The sequence below is a fragment of the Pteropus medius genome, unplaced genomic scaffold (assembly GCF_902729225.1).
Source record: "Pteropus medius unplaced genomic scaffold, Ma_sr-lr_union100, whole genome shotgun sequence".
NCBI classification, from domain to species: domain Eukaryota; kingdom Metazoa; phylum Chordata; class Mammalia; order Chiroptera; family Pteropodidae; genus Pteropus; species Pteropus medius.
Genome location: NW_024344378.1, coordinates 25,190,890 through 25,195,931, shown reverse-complemented (window position 1 = coordinate 25,195,931; position 5,042 = coordinate 25,190,890). Strand labels below are relative to the sequence as shown.

The following is a 5,042-nucleotide window of genomic DNA, read 5'->3' as shown; positions in this document are numbered from 1 at the left end:
TTCCGGTGCGGCTCGGCAGCGTGTCACACCTAAATGGCACCATCCCAGGCGCGCCGACTTTGTGCTACAGCCAGAACATTCCCGGGAAACAAAGGCGGCGGAAGAACAGGGCCGGAGGAGAGGTAAAGGCTGTCTGCTCTAAGTTGCAGCCGTCAGTTTCTTTCCTGGGCTTCCTTCCTTTTCCCTTTAAGGAGCCCGTCATCTAATCTTGTGTGGCACTGCTCGCACTAGGTCCACGCCCCTCGTTTGAAAATACGTTTTGTTTTAGAAACAATCCTGCCCGAATATCACCTGCTGTCCTCTTTCTAGTAACCTTAGTAACGGCTCCTCAGAGCATCTCCCCTGAGCGTCACAGTCTTCGATTTGCACCCTACCCCACCTCCCCGCGCAAATAAAACAGTTCTCATAATTAGGAGAAAAATAACTTTCTTTCGTTTCACCATCCACACAATAGATATCATTCCAAATGCGATGCTGGTAGCAGAAGAGCTCATCAAAAATGTGAGGTGAGGAAGAATAGGTAATAGGGGAGATTTCACAGGATTTTGGATTCTCTGCAGACAAGCGATCTGACACGTGTGAAAGATCCAAAATAGTTCCTTTCAAAAAAAAAGAAAGAAAGAAAGAAAAGAAAGAAGAAATGAAGGCACGAAAAGTTAAATTATTTTAAATTCCACCAGGTTCTTGCTGTTTTACCTTTTCTACATTATTATGACCCATTCTGCTTTGCAGCCTAGTTAGTGACTGGGTTCATGTCTTGTCTCCCTCTGGCTGATGCTATTCATCTTTGCTTCCTCCTCGCTACCCAACACGGTTCCCTGGAAATCATAAGCATTAATTAAACATTCGTTGAGTTGAACTGGCACGCCACTGACTTTTCAGCGGGCCTATTTTAGAGAAAACCTTGACACTTAATACACACTCATCATTTTACATGTTTTGTACTACACGGTAGATAACAATATTCTTATTGATTCAAGACCCCCGTCTATCCCTGACAGTAACTTACTGATACATCCTGCCTGACCCAATGCAGTCAATGTGCTCTTAAAAATCTGTAAGTTGAATTATTATAAATTCAATTACCTCTAGATATACTTCGATAAAAATATTTATTCAAAAACTTTAAAGCAATAGGAAATCTCACAATTTAACATTATACTATGCTAAATTATTTTAAGGAGCTCCTTCTAAAGTAAATATCTAAAATAAATGTTTAGTTCTTTTTTATCCACAAAACCAAGCATAGTTGTACCTTACATTCAATTTACTTTCTACCAGTATTTGACATTTAGTAGTATTTTATACCATTCTCAGTATATTTTTGTCTGTTGCTTCGTTTTATTTTTACAACAAGCCTGTGCTGCTATGTTATTAGCTTCATTTTACATGTGAGAAATAGAAAGACAGAACTTAAAGCCATAGATCTGGTGAGGATCTAAAACTTGGAGTACTTGTCTCTCTACAAGACCCAGTCTTCTCTCTGTGTCTCTGTGTGTCAATTTCGATCTCTCTTTCTTTTTAACTTGTCCATTGTGTGGGAAGTGGCTCCTGGTTCTAACATTTTAAGAATTTCAGATCTGTTGCTACAAGACTATTCAATCATAGATTTACATTTTTTTCCCCTTTGAGGCAGTAGTTATTGAAAGAGAAAAATATTAAAAAATGGATTAGGAATAGATCACATGATCTGAACTAAAAACAATTAATACAGGATAGAAAACCCACCTGATCAGGAAATCTGAAGTTAGCAATTACAGCTCAACAATGATTAAAAAAAACACTAATATTTATTAAGTGCCTGCTCTGGGCAAAGCAGTGTCCTCATCTTCAGGGTTACAAATATGTAAAAGCCATTCCTTACTCTTGAAAGTTGACTAGTAAGAAAGAAAGAATATATTGAACAATAACAACAATATGTTATATTTATTATATTATATTATATTATATTATATTATATTATATTATATTATATTTTATATTCCATATGGCTAGTAAATGGCATGAGCCTATGGTTCCCAATCTGTAAAATGTGTTATTTCAATGAATATGAAATTTTAAATTTACACAATGCTTTGAAACTCAAATAAACCAACAAAATACTATGATAGGTATATGGGTTGGTCTCCACTTCTCTCCATCACCCTCCCATACCCTATTGCTACCCTTGGTCCTCCTCAAAAAAAAGCTACTCTTGGAAACAGCTGCACTTCAAAACCAGCCAGATCTGTATTCAAGTCAGATTTCTGCCACATACTATCCATGAAATCGTGGGCAAGTTATTTAATTTTCTAAGTCTTAATTTCCTCATCTATATAATGGAGAGAATAGCAGTGTCTATTTCATTGGGGGGTGGATGAGGTTTAAAATAAAACGAAGCAGCTGAAATGTTTAGCGTGATGCATAGTTCATAATAAGTATATAATAAATGCTACTTCAGGAAAGAATCAGATATCTTTTCTTGATAATAAGTTTAACAACCGCTTATTGAATATGGTCTAGAAATAGATCTACACATATATAATTTCATGATTAATGTCATGAAATTATAATAAGTTTAATTATAATAAGTTAATAAGTTTAAGTATTAACTTTTTAATAAATTGTTCTGGGTCAATTGAATAATGTGGTAAAAAAAAGTGTTGATTCCTTCCTCACATAATAAAAGCCAGTTTCAAAGAAAATATAGGAAAACATCATCATGATATTTCTTAATATCTTCCTTTGAGCAGGAAAATTTTTATTAGAACACACAAAGAGCTAAGCATAAAGGAAAAAAATAAATTAAGGACTTCTGTTCATTTACAACAATTTAAAATGAAAAGTTAAGTCACAGAGTGGGAGAAAATATTGCAGTATGCATATTCCACAAATTATCAAATTATATAAAGACCTTTAAAAATCATTAAGTAAAAGGCAGAAACTCAATAGAAAAATTAGCCAAAGACTTGAACGGACAGTTCACACACACAACAACAAAAAAAAAAAAATAAAGATATCTAAGTGGCCAATGCACATGAAACAAAGTGTCCATCTTTACTAGTTATCAGAGAAATGTAAATTAAGAACACAGTTACACACCCACCAAAATGGCTAAATGAAAAAGAAAAATCTAGTGCTAATGAAGATATGGCATGACTATAGTTCTTGTATGCTGCCAGTGGGAGTGTAAATTGGTACAACCACCTTGGAAAAGATGTTCAATAGTACCTACTAATATGGAACATATACATCCTATTTCTCATATATTCCACTCTCCAGCATATTTCGAACAGAATAGTGTACATACGTTCATCAAAAGACTCATTCTACAAAGCATTAGTTATAAATAACAACAATATTTATGTCAAAAACTAGAAGCAACTGAAATGTCTTATCAGCAGTAATCTATCTGTTATAAATTAGGACAGTGGTTTTCCTGATGGGTGTTAAGGGAAGGTGACTGGAAGTGGGCACAAGACAGTGGTGGTGGTCGGGGGGGATGGTGCTTCTAAGGAAATGGGAATGTTCTATCTCTTTTTTTTTTTTTAAGTGAGGCAACGCTTGGTTGACCTCATAGATGGCAAGGACCTTGTCATCTTACAATCCCTTATCTTTTTTTTTTTACTTTTTGTGCCTACAGCACCTGGTCTTCCTAGGTGGTCTCCCATCCAAGTACTAACCAGGCCTGCCCCTGCTTAGCTCGTGAGACCAGACAGGATCAGGCTCGTTCAGGGTAGCATGGCTATAGACTGGGAATGTTCTTAATCCTGGCATTCAGTACATGAATGGTTCATTACACCTATGATTTGTGCATTTTTATGTATGTATGTTATACTTCAATAGAAAGTTTATACTTAAAAATTTAACTCTTCCTAGAGATTTTGAAAACTTTGACTCCAACTGGTAAATGGAAGTGTTGGCAATTAAAGCAATTTCAGGTGTGACAGAATAGGTTGGGGAGTAGATAGGTGGGATTTCCTGGGGCCTTGGAAATTATGCCACATAAATGCTTACATAGTCAAAGACAAATTTCCTGTAAGCACTGAGATGGAGGCAGACAAGGGGCTCTGTAAGTATTGAGAAAGACTCTAGTCAGCACCCAAAGTACTGAAAGCGCCCAGGCCTTGAAAACTTGGCAAGGTCAGCTTGTACTTCTTATACATTTAAAAGCCAGGATCTGGCAGAAGGCAGGTCCACAACCTCTGTTCAGTCCATGAATAGAGACACAGTCTAATAGCCATCTTTTGCCAGGTCAGTCACTTGCTTGTGTGAGTGCCTGGAGGAGGATGCCAGAGCACGATTATTGTGATTAGGTGAACACTTGGAAGCAAAATGGAAAGACAGCAATATGCCAATTAGTCAAATGAATTGATTGCCATTTTTAGGTCTGTTCCCAGGAGGCGAGAACCGAGACAGGATGTCTATAAAACCCCTCTTGGAGGCAGTTGTGGATAAAGAGCTTTGTGATTAAAAGATAGGGAGACACTTACCAGGTCAGATGAGATGAGAAGCAGAGACCAGAAACACTAAATATTTCCGGAAAACTGATGCTCTAATTTTTTGTCATTTAATATCTATGGGTATAAAGATTTCATGCCTCACTCAGCAATGTGCAAAGTGGAGAGACTCATGAGAATAATTAAGGTTGATAGATACTATATCTCTGGATCCATCTTCAAGGACTGTCTGGCCTGGGCCTATAATAATGGAAAAGATATAATCCCCTGCATCAAGGTTCAAGCTCTAGGTGGGACACAGACACAAAAATAGGTCATTATGCTACAGTGTTGTGGGCAGTGATACGGATAGTTCCAGAAGGCTATGGAAATACCACGGAGGAGCTCCTAGCCCTGAGAGAAGGAAAAGAGGAAACACTTGGGAGACAGAAGACTTCATGTTCATGTTCAAAATGGTTAAACCACAGGTTTAACTCTGTGCTACAAATTGCACTGACTTTGCATCACAAGGGAAGGGAGGTATATCCTCCTAGGCCTGCCATATTCGACAATGACCCAGAGCCTCTTTTTCTTATAAGGTATAAGCAAGCACCAAGTAGAAGT

General features: G+C 37.2%; 1 pseudogene; it reads right to left on the bottom strand.

The window, feature by feature from the left end:
* Positions 1–3,613: 3,613 nt before the first annotated feature.
* On the bottom strand, positions 3,614–3,732 carry LOC120609949 (uncharacterized; annotated as a pseudogene).
* Positions 3,733–5,042: the final 1,310 nt, after the last annotated feature.